Here is a 16,388-nt window from a genome sequence, read left to right as displayed (position 1 = left end):
AGCTGCCCCTTTGGCACAGACTTTTTGATGGCATAGAGCAGGTGACGTTTTGAACGGTAGCCTAAAAGAATGGCAGGATCAAGGGAGTTTTTGTTTATAACAAAGAGCAGAGCTAAGCCTAACTGCAGATCAGAGAAAAGGAGCAGGAGGAGAGGGAGAGAGTCAAGGTACAAGAAAGGACAGGAAACAATACAGCATATCTACATCAGACTTATCTGCCAAAGTTAGGTTAACCTGTGGAGCACCACCCCCAAGCTCGGGGTACAACTTATGTAGGCCACTTTCAATCATGGAAGGCTACCTCACAAATCATATCTCTGACTCATTTGGCCCCATTTCTATTTACCTCTAGGACAGTTCACATCTACAGATGAGGCAGCAGAGGATGATGGATATTGTACTCACTATATTCCAGTCGCTTTACAATTATCTCACTTGAGCTGCACAATAACCCTGAGATACAGGTGCTATTATTAGCCCCATTTTACAGCTGAGGAAACTGAGGCAAACAGCCATTAAGTGGCTTGCCCAGGGTTGCACAATTATTAAGTATGAGTCTGGATTGGAATTCAAGTCTTCTTGACTTCAGGCTTGGCACTCTATGCATATGCACTTGCCTTAGTATATATTATTTCCCTTACAGGATGTCTAAGTAAGGTCCTAGCAGGTAGGGATTATTTTGGTTTTATTTTTGTCTTAGTCCCTAGCACTTAGTAGATCCTCAGTAAAAGTGTGTTGAGTTTAATTGAATTGCCCCAAATCACCTTTCTAGTTGCTGACAGAGCCAGGATTCTCCTCAAGGTCTTCTAAATCCCAATCCCATGCTTTTTCAGGAGAGGCTTCTGGGAGAGGAAAAACTTGAGCTCAGGTGTACATGGACAAATGTTTAATAACTGACTTTTCAGGGGAAAAAAATGCATGCATGGCACCCTTTTGAGTATAATCTGCATTGTCAACATTCTCCTCCACCACTTTCTTAAGTTTAGACAATCTTGCATCTCAGAAATGCTCGCACTGACAGTTGTGGGAGCTAGTTTGAGCTGGCTTCAGCACACCTTTGCTTAGGCAGAACTTTAAAGAATTGCCCCATGAGGCAGAACCAACAGCATGGAGTGACATGGGGAAAAGTTTCCCATCAGAGCTGTCCCCAAGAAAAAGGGCTGCCTGCAGAGGTGGCGGGTTCCTCCTCCCTGAAGGTCTTCAAGCAGAGGCCGAACGCTCACTTGTCCATGGGGATTCTTTTGGCATGTGGGTTCATCTAGAGCATAACTGAGGGCCCTTCCAGCTCTCAAATTTGGTGGTTCTGTGAGTGATTTGGGTTGTAGTTGTTGTTCAGTCATTTTGGTCACGTCCAACTCTTCATGACCCCATTTGGAGTTTTCTTAGCAAAGATACTATAATGGCTTGTCATTTCCTTCTCCAGTTCATTTTACAGATAAAGAAATGGAGGCAAACGGGGTTAAGTAACTTGCCCAGGGTCATACAACAAAGTGTCTGAGGCCAAATTTTAATTCAGGTCTCTTGATTCTAGGTTCAATGTTCTATCCACTGACTCACCTAGCTGCCCCAATTTTTGGTTAGCACAGATGAAAAGGAGGGAAGTGTCAATGTTAAAATGGCAGAACCATTGAGCTGCTGAAGGTTCTTGGAAATGCTGAACTGTTTCTCTTTTTTTAATGATATTTTTTTCCAATTATATGTAAAAACAAATTTTTAGCATTCATTTTTACAAAATTTTGAGTTCCAAATTTTTCCCCCTTCCTCCCTTTCCTCCCCTCTTCCTAAAATGATAAGCAATTTGGTATAGGTTATATATGTGAAATCATTTAAAACATATTTCCATGTTAGTCACAGTTGTGAAAGAAAAAACAGACTAAAGGGAAAAAAACATATAAAAAATAAAGAAAGTAAAAATAGTATGCTTCAATCTGCATTCAGAATCCGTCAGTTCTTCCTCTGGATGTGGATAGTATTTTCCATCATGAATACTTCATAAATGTCTTAGATTATTGTATTGCTGTGAAGAGCTAAGTCATTCATAGTTATCATCACACAATGTTGCTATTACTGTGTACGGTGTTTTCCTGGTTATGTTCATTTCATTTTGCATCAGTTCATACAAGTATTTCTAGGATTTTCTGAAATCTGCTTGCTCATCACTTCTTATTGTACAATAGTATTCCATTCCATTCATATACCACACCTTGTTCAGTCATATCTCAATTGATAGGCATTCCTCAATTTCCAAATTTTTGCCACCACAAAAAAGCAGCTATAAATATTTTTGTACTGTTTCTTGATATATCAATCAACTTTCTTAATGTATAATGAAAGGGTTTTCTGAGCACTTCACAGCATAGTGGTTAGATATAAAGAGTTCTTACCAGAGGAATTTAGAGCAAGGATGAAATGGGAGGATGGAACCCAAAAATGAAAGGTCATAGCAAAGGATGCATTTGACAGTTCCCCTGCTGAACTTGGAGAAATAGAAAAATTTCCCCCAGCTAATGGTATCTGGAGAGTAAGATGAGCTTCCAGACCTGCAGATCAATAAAAAATAGAAGGAACAGAAAAAGGAATGAAAGATTTCCATAGCCTTGTAGGAATTTGCCAAAGGACGACTATAGGAAACTACTTAGATGTAGACTGAAGTTGGGAGTGTGGAGTACGAAATGTAGCTATTACAAGCATCCTATTCTGCCTTGGGCTGGCTTCCAGGATAAGAATATTTTAGAACAGGCAAAGTACTTGAGAAGAGTTTCAGGGGATGATACAACAGCATAAGCTGACCACAGGGTGTCACACTGGTCCATCATCATCCAGTCATTGTATAGCTATTGTGGTGACTTCCAAGGCCCAAGAGAACACCATTTTTGTAGTGTTCCCATGCCTTTCCCAAAGAGGCCAAGAGTACTTCTCACTGATATGGCAGTGATAGAAGTATGGAACACAATATATCAAGATAACATTACTATCCCCCAGCAATATGGCATGTGTTTTCAATTGTTTTTATATCATATGTACGTGTATGGCTTCACAATAAGCAATTTCTGGCCAAGCCAAGACAGCTGGCAGGGACTCCAGTTATAGTCTGTGACTATGGAACAGAGAGATTCTTATTAAACTAATTTAATTCAATTAATATTTATTAAGTGAATACCTGGGTTCAAATCATGCCTAACACATATTGGCTATGTGACCCCAGGCAAGTAAGTTAACTGCTCAATAATCTGGCCACATCTCAATGACTCTAAGTTGCAAAGAAGGTGCCTATGTGAATTGGTAGAGTTTCCTCATCCAAGGAGTTCTCTATATACCAGAAGTGTCAAGCACAGGGCACAAGCTACATGCTGCCCACTACACTGCCCAATGGACTTGAACAAGATTAAAGTATAGTTGAAAAATATTTAACAAAATAGATAAAAATACAATAAAACATAGATAATATTATATTTTAAAACTAAGTCAATATGCAGCCAGCAGGAATCCCCCTGTATGGATCACTGGCCCCTGTTTCTATTTGAATTTGACACCACTTCTCTATACCAATGAAATCATAGGTGTAGACCCCATACCCTTTGCAAGGTAAAGTGCTAAGCATTGGAGATATAAAAATAAAAGTGAAATAGTACCAACCCTCCAAGAGCTAGCATTCTATACAGATTTTTATTGAAATTTTAAAATTCTATGTCATTTTTAAGATGAAATTCTTATCTATAATATCTTGAACTCTCCCTTAGCAAATAGTGTCAGTCCCTTACCATCAGGAAATTCTGCCCATTTTAGCACCCCAGGGAAAGAAAAAGAGTTTGCTTCAAGGTTTGCATAGCTAAGAGGCAGTACTGCCCTGGCCTTGGAGTTCAGGAAAACTCAATTCAAATCCTGCCTCAGACACTTACTAGCTGAATAACCATGTCCAAATTGGTTGTGCCTCAGGCAACACTTTAACCCTGTAAATTACTGAAGAACTATTGATCTGCATCAATAGAATGAGTTTCCACATGGGGAAGTTCCCTATACTAATGGGATTGTAAATCTGGACCAAGAAAATGTATATAATTTATAAAGTTATATAAGTACATATAAATTTTTAAAATGTATATAAATTACATATATATAAGTCTATATAAATTTTAAAATGTACATAAGTGTAAATGTAAAATGTATATAACTGTATATATAAATATATAAATATAAAAATATATATAAATGTAAATGTAAAAAATATACAAAATGTGCTTAACTGAGAAGTGAAAAAAAGTAGGGAATAAGGATCTATAGGGGAAGGCAATAGCAACTGGGAAGAATCAAAAGAGAAAGGGCTTGAGGGATATGAGAACATGCTCATCTAAAAAGGGAGAGACAGAACAGAAAGAGGAGACATCCATCTCGGGCCTTCCCTGAGAAATTTTTTGAATTTGTGGATCTGGGCATGCCCCAAGGAGTGGCTGGAATTTGGAGAGAGTGAATTTTAATACATTCCCCACATACCTTGGCTTGGCAAAGAGCAGCAGTCAAGGCAGGACTTGTGGCTTTCACCTGAGGAAACCCTCATACTGGCAGCTGTGTCTCTGAGGATTTACACATTAATGTGGCTGACATGAGACTAATGCTTGCTCTTTCAAGGATTGGGGGTTTTTCCCCTTAATATTTCCTTACAAGTAGGAAGTGAGCCTTAGTATTTGGGGAACTAACATGTAGACATTACCCTAGATTTCCAGGGTGTTGGTCAAAAACTAAGAAAATGAAGAAAGTCCCCATAAATATACCTGGGCTTTTTGTGGCATGAGACAAGCTCTGACCCAAGGGTTTATATGTACATTTCCGAACTTTCCTTGAGGGGGGCGTAGAGAAGTCCCGTGGATTAATTATCTCAATGGAGATGATTTGCTCTATATCCAGTCCTAATTTCTCTCTTGACTTCCTTTCCTGCCTCATCAATTCTCTGTTGGACGCTTTAAACTGGACATTCAATATGCATATCAAACTCAACATGTCCAAAACAGAACTCATTATCTTTCCCCATCCACCACCGCCACCATATCCATTCCTTTTCCCAAACTTCCCTCTTTCAATCGCAAGTACCACCATCCTTCTAATCACCGAAGTTCAGCAACTCAATGTCATTCTCACTCTCCCCACATAGCCAATCAATTGCCAAACTTTGTAATTTATCTCTATAGTATTTCTTATATATGTCCCATTTTCTCCACGCATATGATCAATCACCGTCTTAATTCAAGCCTTCATCACCTCTCGCCTGGATATTAAAATAGCCTTCTAATTGGTCTCCCTTACTCAAGGGTCTTCCTATTCCAATCCATCCTCCACACTGCTGCCAAAGTGATTTTCCAAAAGCACGGGTATGACCATGTCTCCCCAGCTCTCTATGTGGCTATTGCTTGTAGGATAATTCATCAGCTCCTGTTTGGTATTTAAAGCTCTTCACAACTTGGCCCCAACTTCTTTCCAGCCTTATTACATACTATGCTCTTCCATGCTTTTTATAATCTAACCAAATTGACACTCTTGCTGTTCCTGACCCACAAAATTCCATCTCCCATCTCTGTTCCTTTACCCTGGCTGTCCCACACATCTGGAAAACACTCCCTCCTCACTTCCACTTTGTGAAATCCATGGTTTCCTTCAAGTCTCAGCCCAAGCATCACCATCTACAAGAGATCTTAGCCCCAATTCCTCCAAACTCATAGTGCTTTCCTCTCCAAGTGTCTTGTGTGTGTTCTGAATGTGTTTTGGGTATACCTATACATGTGCAGCTCCTTTTCCTTGTTAGGATAAACACTCTTTGAGGACAGGAGCTGTTTTACATTTGTCTTTATATTCCTAGAGCCTATCGCAGCGCCTGTCATATATACAATGCTTAATAAAGCGGTTACTGATTGGTTGAAGTTAATCATCACATTATAAATCAGAATTAGAGCTGAAAGAAATCTTAGAGTTAACTTAGAATTTTCTAAGGTTAACCCATCTTTTGCTTATGTTTATTTTTACTGATACATTTTTACATCACCTGAATTTCCCCCTCTGTGCCTCCTTATTTTTAACAAAATCCCTTATTTTTAACAAAAAATTCCTTTTATTAATTTTTAATTTATTATTATTATTAATTTATTAATTTTATTAAATTAATTTAAACAAGACCCCATATGGATCTTACATAGTCATATTTACATGATTCCGCTGTTAAAATCCACTGACTAGATCAAAGGCATTTCAATACCAGATCCAACACATGGCACTATTGAAACAGCTCTTTTCTCCATTGCTGCTATAGGCATATGTCCTAAAAGGCCCCTCTTCAACCTTTGAGCTGAATAGTTACATTTTTTAAAAATCCTTTAAAAAAGAGAGACACTCAGTGAGATCAAGAAACCAACAATACCACGCCTACCCCCTACCCTTCAGTTCCAGGGAAAATAGCTGAAGTCTGGCTTTGAAAAAGGAAGTCTCACCTGTCATTTGCTTCAGGGAAATGATTGAGTCACAGACAGATTTTCCATCTCTCTCTCAGTTTGATGGCAAACAAGCTCATGCTTAGAAAATTAAACCAAGAAGAAAAAAAAAGAGCTGTCAAACAAATCTCTCAACACAATCTAAGGCAAAAAAGAGTGCTTAAGGACACTGTGCTGGTAATATACTCCCCAGGCCAATTGGTTTTTGAATGCTACAGTTTAGGTAGTTCTCTAAGCAGATAACTTAGTAGGCATTAGTAGTGAACACCCAAGAACAGAATCTCAGTGACCACTTGATGATGTAAAAAGGGATTTTATCCACTGAAAAGAATATTGGATTAAATAACCTCTGTGAAGGCCAAGGAAAAAGGCTCTTCATTTTCCCACTTTTGACATAAATGACTCCATCTTGAAACCACCCCCCAGTGTAAATGGAGCAGTCACTGTCCTCTCTGGTGTTTAGATTTTTCCCTCTACCCCAATTCTTTAGCAAGGGTGGTCATATGACTCATCACCTCCTAAACCTCAAGGCCAATGATAGATTAGAGGATCAGCAAGTCTCTGTTTCCTTGCCCTAAATACAACTGCCCACAACCCAATTCCCATCCCAAGGGTACCTAGAGACTGATACAGGCTAACTGTCTGTCACTCTGTCTTGATACTCTTTATACTCTTCATTCTGCTTTAAAATGACATGGTCAGGCTTAGATTCTTAAAATCTAGTCACTGTTTACCCATGTTCAGACTCCTTAAGAGTCTGGCTAATATGGCGAATCTTCAATAAACCTTGTTTTTGGCTGCAAGAAGGCCTAGGTTGAATTCTTTTGTGCAGTACCCATGTGTTATGATTTTGGGGTCCTGGGACCCTTGAACCCCTAAACTGCATCATTTTGGTGGCCCATATGGGGAAAACTGCCTAACACCAACTTCTTCTCCAGTCAAGACTGGAAAGTATGTAAGCCTCCCCTCCCTCCCTCCCTTTCTTGCTCTGCAGTTGGGGTCACTCTCCAAGCACCAAGGCTTGGAGGTGCTTTTCTGGCAGACAGTGACGAGGCTATCTCGCACCCGGCCTGACGCTCTCAGGCTCTCAGTCCTGGGTCGATTCAAGACCATGGACCTGGGTACACCTTCCGCAGCATAGAGGACAAGGATGGATGCCCTATCAGGGAATGTATCTGTTAATTCCCTCAGCACTAGGGAATTGGGAAAAACTGTAGTTGCGTTTTGGTTCCCTGAGGCTTACTTACTCCCTTCTCTCTACACCCCTGAATTCTCCTTCATGGAGGTTACAGGAGAAAGTTAGAACAGCTGAAAATATCTTGGCAGATTCTGGAGGTTTTGTGATTGATCATTAAGGACTTTTGAAACTCCTCCTTATAACCCTGGTCACTCCTTTCTCCCACCCCCTTCCCTTGAGTCAAGAGAGTATCTGTTAACCCTCTCATAGCAGAAGAGAATTTCACCCCTTACCCTTCACTTTTGATTTTGCCCTCCCCCACCTGGGGAAAAGGAAGGAGGGGGGAGGGGCAGCAGCTACAGCATGGGCCCCACTGGCAATGGCCTTGGGTTCTGGGGCAACCTTTACCTGGAAGCATCACCCAGGTTCAGCACATCCTGCTCAAGGTAATGAAGCTAGCCTCCAAACTTGGGTAAACACTCTCTTTTAAATTTGTACTTTTAACTGTTAATGATGAGATGTTGATTCTCTGTGTAAAGTAATTTGGAAGCGCATTTAACAAAATTGAAGTCACCTGATTGGTAATGGGTTTGTTTCATGTTTCAAATTGGTGAACTTTCTGTATCAGTTATGTCAAGCAACTTTTCATAATTTGGTTACCACTAAAATAATCTAGCTATTGTTCTAATGTGTAAACTAGCCAAAAAGTTTGTTTGGGTTATGTATGGCTTGCTGAGAATTTGCAAGTGTATAGAAATCTCTGATGATTGGCTTTTTTACACCAGGACAAATTTAAGATTGTGATATAAATTCCGGAAAAGTTTTTCCTAAGCTGTGATTAGTGTTCATAGGATTTTTTTTTGAGTTGTCTGATGGGTCATAATCCATCGATAATTAATAATCCACCATCTGAGAGAAATGCCACAAGCCACTCAGAGAAGGTGATCCTGGTGGGAAGTCAGCATTGGGAAAAGCTGAGAGGACAATTTTAGCCTCAGTCTAAGATGGGATCCTCCTGGCTCAGTTTCCTCATGTTCCTTTGAAAGGGAATGTTACCCATCTGGCTATTCCTGAGTCTGGCTATGAGGTGGATTTGACACTGCATGGTTGGAAAACTGAGTTATCTGAATCCAAACAGAACTAAGGATGTTTTATCCTCTCAAAGTTGGGCCCTAAATCTAGTCTCTGCTTTATATCTGGGCCCTGCAGTTTTTTCTGTCAGATTTATGTCTTCCAGAGTATGGGCCATTCACCTACAGTTGGTGGGAACAACAGCAAATACCAGCCAATGTCCCCCCATGGCTCCCTGGATGCAGCCTGTGCTCAGTTCCAGTCAACCTCCTCTTTGGGACCCCCTCAAGGCAGGGACAGCTGTACGCCCCTTGCCAGCAAGAAGCAGCTTCAGAAGCCGAGACCTTCTCCCCTTTCTCCAAAAGAATTTGGGTCCCATTTGTTTGAGGGAGGAATGATGGGGTTGGGATCTGGGCCCCAGAAAGTAAAAACCCTGGACTTTCCCACATGGCCGAATCTCCAGCATTCACCTGAGGCCATAATACCATCAACTGGCCTTTCATTGTGGCTACACCCAATCTCCCAATTCTGTTGCTAGCTAGGGCTCCGTTCTCCCTTGGCCATGAGATCCAGGTGCCAGGAGTTCTGTTCACCCCAGCTTACTGGCCACTCCTAGGTCCCTCCCACAGTCTTTCTGTATACAAGGTCCACCTTGTCTCCGCTTACCCATGTTCAGACTCCTTAAGAGTCTGCCCAATATGATAATGTTCTAATAAACCTCGTCTTTGGCTGAAAAAAATAAAATAAGATAAAATTAAATTAAATTAAATTAAATGACATGGTCAGTCACTTCCCTGTCAGGTTAAATGATTACTCCCTACTGTGGCTTATAATGATAAAAAAAAGCTTCTCTGTCTGGCCTTTATCCCAATAGAGTGAACTATTGTTTTTTTTTTTCACTAAGACACTCCTTTCCAATTCTAGAATCTCAAAATTATATAACCTGAATATTAATGCTGAATTCTGCATATACAATAGTTCCTTCCATGTCATGACTTTCCCCATCATGGTTTCAATAGATTATGAGTCATCATAAGAAGTTAATTGGGAATTTTGGGGGAGTTTTACAGAATCTGTAGACAACATGTGAAGGCCAGCAACAACACAGAAAAAGTGTTGCTGCATCATCTTCATCATAAATATTATTAAAGATAATAATAAATCAATAAAATATGTATATAGTGTTATATATGAACATATTTTACCTTTTAATACCGTAATAATTCAGATTTCTTCTCTGGTACATAGGGAGGGCCAAAAAATTTTGTGCGGATTCTCCAGATTGCAAGGGGCACCTCACCCTTAACTCCAGCAATGTGCAAGGGATAACGGAAAGCCCTTTATCTTTTGTTGTCATTGGTTTTCTGTCATATTCAGCTCTTCCTAATACCATAGACCACATTGTCCATGGTGTCTTCTTGGCAAAGATACTGAAATGGTTTGCCATATCCTTCTTCAGTGGATTAAGGCAAACAGAGGTTAAATGATTTGCCCAGGGTCACATAGCTAGTAAGTATCTGAGGTCAGATTTGAATTCAGGTCTTCCTAACTCCAGGTCTAGTGCTCCATCCACTGAGCCACTTTTATCTTTATGATCTGCTTATTCTGAAGAGCTAGCACAAAGAACACTGTAACAGAAACCTATTAAGATCAAGATGAATTTTTCTTCCCTAGTAGTAGGGATACCTTGGAAAATGACAGAATCAAAAAAAGCTTGCAAAGCCATATAATTAAATTCTCTCATTTTACAGATGAAGAAATTGAATCCATGGAGATTTTGGAATTTGTCAGAGGTCGCAGGACTAACTTATGGAAAGTGGTAATGATTAGTGGTGGTGACTAATGGTGATAATGGCTATTTGTTGTTTGTTGTTGGAAAAGCTAGAACTAGAACCCAGAGAATGAGAACCATGCCATGAGATTTTCTCATTTTGTCGTTGACCACCTATGCTGATCTGGGAGTCTGGGGGCTACAGACATAAGGAAATCTAGAAACGGAGTAGAAGAGGAATATCCTCTCCCATTTCCATGGTGCTTTAAAGTTTACCAAGAGATCTCTACCATGACCCTCTCAGATATTGTAGTGCAGGTAATATTATCTACATTCATTCATTGTCTTCTACTTTTTCAGATACACTACAAATTGATCCCTCGCTGCTTTCAAATTATGTTGCCTTCAACCTGGATTTTTCCCCCTATGTACTTGTTCATGTTTATAACCTTCCTCCCAACTTCTCATTAAGTTACATTTCTACTTCCTTATTCACTTATTCAATCCACACACACCCTCTCCAGTTACTAGTGCTCTCTCCCTCCTCAAATGACTACTCATTTATTTACATAACCCATGCCCTCAAGAATATATAAGGGATAATTACTTTGTCTTTGCATCTACAGTGCCTAGCACAGTCACTTATAGACAATAGTCATTTAAGAAATGTTGGTCAGCCCTGAAGTCAGGAGGACCTGAGTTCAAATCCGGCCTCAGACCAAACACTTGACACTTAATAGCTGTGTGACCCTGGTCAAGTCACTTAACCCCAACTGCCTAAGCAAAAAAAAAAAAAAAAAATGTTGGTTGAAATTGAAATGATCACCTTTAACTCATCCTTAACATCAGGCACTGAAAGATACATAATCCACTTTTTGACTGTTATTATATTCAATATACACATATACATATGCATATCTACATATACATGTGCATACACATGTATACATATACATATACACATATACATATACATACATATATATACATATACATTTTTATTCCTTTGGCTAGCGTGTTTATATTTTCAAAATATAGCAAATCTTCCTGAACAGATATAGCCTGAACTATTGATTAATCAGGGGGGAAAAAGCCAATTCCATTTAAGGGGTCCAATAACATTAATCAAAAACTTACTTTTGAACATTTTATGATTTTATATAATCATCTTTTGAATAAGACTTTTTATAGGCAACTAACCAGATGAGCAATCTGATTTATTTCCCCCTGGTTTCTAAGCTCCTCGCAGTATCTCCAGAGGCAGTCAAAGACAGAGCTGTTATGGTTCAAGTTCCAACTTCCATTCAATGAGTTGAATGCTTTCCACATACTGGTAGAATTGCATTTGGCTCCTTTCTCAGTTTTCTTATAAACTCTCTTCTCTATGGATGCTATTGAACTCTAAATACTAAGTGTCTGGGGCCTGCTAAATGGAAACTGGAAAAAATCCAGAAAGAAGGTCAGGACAGCGCTTGAGGCTGGTACTTAAAAAACCATGGCCTCAAGTGAGAAGTGCAGAGTGTCCACAGGCCAATAAGCCAATCCTGAAGTGTAATCAAGTCAATGAATATTTATCAATTGGGTTAGCAACAACAAAGGCTTTATAAATTAGAGCCTACTATGAGCAAGGCACTAATCTCTGATGTTTATCACATGGGCACTATGCTCGTCACTATAAACACAAAAAGGGAGGGGAAGCTTCCTGCCTTGAAAAATTCTGGGGGGATGGGTGGGGGAGGAAGTTGACATGATATGTATAAAAATAAGGAAATAAAATAATTTGAGGAGGGAAAGAGTCCTACCAACTAGGGGATTCACAAGAGGCTCATCAGAAGAGACAGTACCCAAGCTGAACCCTGTATGTTCCAGGCATGGGAGACTTACTGCCTGTGTGAAAACAGCATGAGCATCAGAACATATATGACTTTAAGCATAATATGTATCACATATATTATATATTACATACTGCATATTACATATGCATATATAATAGATTATGTATTACAAAGCCTAATATATATTGTGCTTTACAAAGCATTTACAAGTACTAGATCACTTTATCTTCAAAACAGCCTTGGGAGGTGGGCAATATTATTATACTCATTTTTACAGAGAAGAGAACTGACAGTGACTTGTCCGGAGTCACACAGCCAGTAAGCGTCCGAAGCTGGATTTGAACTCAGGTCTTCCTGAATCCAGGTCCATCATTCTATCCACTGAGCCATATGAGGATAGGAAGTAGAATGTTAAGTTTGGGAAATAGACTAATAGGACAGTTGGTAGAATGCAGAGTGCATGAATGGTACTAATAGGATGCAATTTAGCATGCTGCTAGGTTCTGTGAGGGTACAAAAAAAATGCAAAGTTCGTAACCTGCTCTTAAGAATCTTCCAATTCATGAAAGCAAGAAGGGCATACAAGAAATAAGAGAACAACCCAATAAAGAATAGAATCAAGTGTCCAATTGTATGGGACACACTAATATGTTGTTGTTCAGCTGTATCTGACTCTTTGTGACCCCATTTGGGGTTTTCTTGGCAAAGATCCTGGACTGGTTTGCCACTTCATTCTCCAGCTCATTTGACAGATGAGGAAACTGAGGCAAATGGGTTAAGTGACTTGCCCAGGGTCACACAGCTGGTAAGTGTCTGAGGTTTGATTTGAACTCAGGCCTCCCTGACTCCAGGCCCAGCGCTCTATCCACTGTGCCACCTAGCCACCCTAACAAACTATAGCAGGGTACTTTGCCCCCAGTACATGTTCTTTCATCTTTTTCATACCTTCATCTTCTAGCATTCTATAAACTAAACTTACTTCCAACTCTAACATTCTGTGTCATAAGGTCCATTTGAGCCCTGACTTTCGATGAGTCTTTAAGTCACTGGCATATATAAAAACACACTGTCAGATGTTGTATACAAGAGATAGGAGAGCTCAGGCATTCTGTCCTATTTCTTTTTCCTAGCCTCCTATATGGGTTGTACTAGTTGTCCTCCCCAGAAGAATGTAAGTTCCGTGAGGACAGTGACTGGTGTGTGTGTGTGTGTGTGTGTGTGTGTTATCTTAGCATTGCTAGTATCTAGCCTAGTGTTTCTCACAGTAAGCACTTAGTAAATGCAGGCTGGATTCAGTTAGATTCCTACTTTAAAACTGGGATTCTGTAACTATCCCATGCCTCTCACCCAGGACTTCAAAGAAGGAAGAGATCGAGGAAGAATGAGTTACTCCTGAATGTTTTGTGAATGAAACAAGAGTTAAGTGGGACCTTGAGGGAATAATAGAATTCCATAGGTAGAAATGAGGGAGAGAGCAATCTGGGCAGGAAAAGGCATCGGCAAAATTCCAAGGTCAGGAATGAACAAGTATGTCTAATGCACAGGGAAGGAAAGAAGATCAGGAGACAAACATGATTGACATAGAACAAGAAAACTGTCTCCTGCTCCTGAATCGGTACACACATTTTCTCCACTAAGACTTGAGATTATTATTAATGCCTTTGGCCATTAAAAATCACAACTGAAAATTGCTTACCACCTATTAACTTGTATGAAGAAGAGGGGGACATGTTCAAGAAGAAAGCTATTTTTGTAGTGGATGGGATAAGAAGCCAATGGAAGAAGGAGCACATTTTATTAAAAAGGAGGAGGCAGGAAGTATTGGCCATTTTTTGCCTCTACTCCAAACCAATTCCTCAACGCTCCTGTTTATAGACTGCATATCAGTAATGAGCAAAAAGCACTCTCAACCTTAGGACCACTGGTAGAGCCCCAAAAATTGTCAGTAAAAAATCTGTTCCGCTCAGTCCAATCCTGGTCGAGACTGAGATGAGCTGAATGGAAGAAGTCAAGAAAACCAATGGCTCTGCTTTCTTCTCATCCTTAAATCAATGACTTGAAGACTTCCCTTTATTAAAACAACATATTCTACCCACATTAAAATACAAGAAGCCTTGGCTAGTGAGGAGAGAAATTATTTATGCTTTTTAACTTATTCAGAGTCATTCCAAACAACCCTGGAGGAGTTAAGAGCTATACATATTTTATGTACAATCACATCTTCTTTGCCTCCAATGCCAAGCACAGGTTTTAATTTCAATTAGAGGAAGTCATAGTTAATGTTTAATAGGCCTCAATCCTGGCCAGGTGATCAGGCCTCACTATTCACAGGCGGATATTACTTTGACAACAGTCTATGGAGGAAAGCAGTGATTTGTCCGGATGGCCTCCAGCTGAAGAAAACAAATGATAAACTAGGATGATAAAATTACCTAAGGATAGAGTGACTCTAGAGAAGGTTGAAATGGAGTCAGTGAGAATGAATTATCTTTCACTCCTTAAGAATATTTTCTGATATATACCAGGGACCATATTGTGTTCTACCTAAATAATAAAATTTGACCTTGTGTCCAACAGATCTGTTATTCCAAGCTCTATGAAAAGCAATGGCTAGAGACGTCAGGGCTGGGAGAGTCAAAAGTCCATTCATTATCAGAGGATAGGAAGAGCCAGGAGGTCAGTAAAGGAAGGGAGTCACTCACAGTTTAAGGGGCGGGATAGATTTCTATCAGTATAGACAGAAGGGATGAAATTCAGGTAGAGCACTCGTGTATCATCTCCTCCTGACCCTGTTGATGTCCTTTTTCCTTCCAGATTTTGTCCCCAGTTGGAAATTAATTCTTTCCCCCAGCACTTTTTCCCAACAAATGCTTTGTTTTCTCCTTCCTGGCTTAGTTATTAGGAGATATTCTGGGTTATATGTATTTGTGTATATGTTGTATTTCCCCTCCTGGATCTGAAGTGCAATAATAGCAGGGAATATGTGCTCATCTTCACATTTCTCCTAGCATCTGGTCTGGTGATTTGCACACAATAAGAGCTTAATAAAGGTTTGTGGACTAAGGTTTGTGGACCGGGGGAGCTGAAGCATCACTGTGAGGATGTGGGCCTGATTCTGAGGCAATGTCTATAACACACAGGTGATTTTTAAATGATAACAAATAACATTTACACAGCACTTTAAGGTTTGCAAAATATTTTACAGTATCACCTCATTCAATCCTCACAACAACCCTCCCAAGATGCTACATGTAATACACCCACTGTACAGATGAAGAAAACCGAGGCTGAGAGCAGAAAGCAGGAGGTTGTAACCTGGAATCACTGTATACATTTCAAGGAGTTGAGGAACTTGGATGGAGAAAAAAACTTTATTTTCACTAACCTTTGGTTTCTTTTGTAGTCCTAATCATCATCATCATCATCATCATCGTCATTATTATTATTATGTAATCCTAATTATTATTATCATTATTATGTAGTTAGTTTATGTATTTAAAAACAAGATTTGAGAAGAGGTCCATAGGTTTCACCAGATTGCCAAAGAGAGTCATGACACAAAAAAGGCAAAAATTTCCTGGCTTAAGGATTGTTTTAGTTTTGTCTGGTATCACCCAACACCGAGCACAGGGCCTGACACATACTAGGGGCTTAATAAATGCTGGTTGATTAAGAGTTTATTCAGGATTTCTGAGGTGGAATATGAATGCAGATCTTTCTGACTCTAAGACCAGAACACTATTACCTGTGGTTGGTTTTCAAACTTTTTAGTCTCAGTATCCCTTTACACTCTCAAAAATTATTGAAGACACTCCAAAAAAAGAGCTTTTGTTCACATGGGTATATCTACCAATATCTACCACACTAGATATTAAAATGTCTTACTATTTTTATAAAAAATAGTTTGGATCACCTGAAAGGGTGTCAGGGACTCCCAGGGCTCCTCAGACTACATTTTGAGAACAGCTACACTACATCAGACTCCATCCCCTATAGTATTTCCAGTTGTTGTTCAGTCATTTCAATCATGTCCGGCCCTTTGTGACTCCATTTGGGGTTTT

Source organism: Vombatus ursinus, unplaced genomic scaffold, assembly GCF_900497805.2.
Source record: "Vombatus ursinus unplaced genomic scaffold, bare-nosed wombat genome assembly UNPS02014810.1, whole genome shotgun sequence".
Taxonomy (NCBI): domain Eukaryota; kingdom Metazoa; phylum Chordata; class Mammalia; order Diprotodontia; family Vombatidae; genus Vombatus; species Vombatus ursinus.
Note: the sequence above shows the minus strand (reverse complement) of the source record.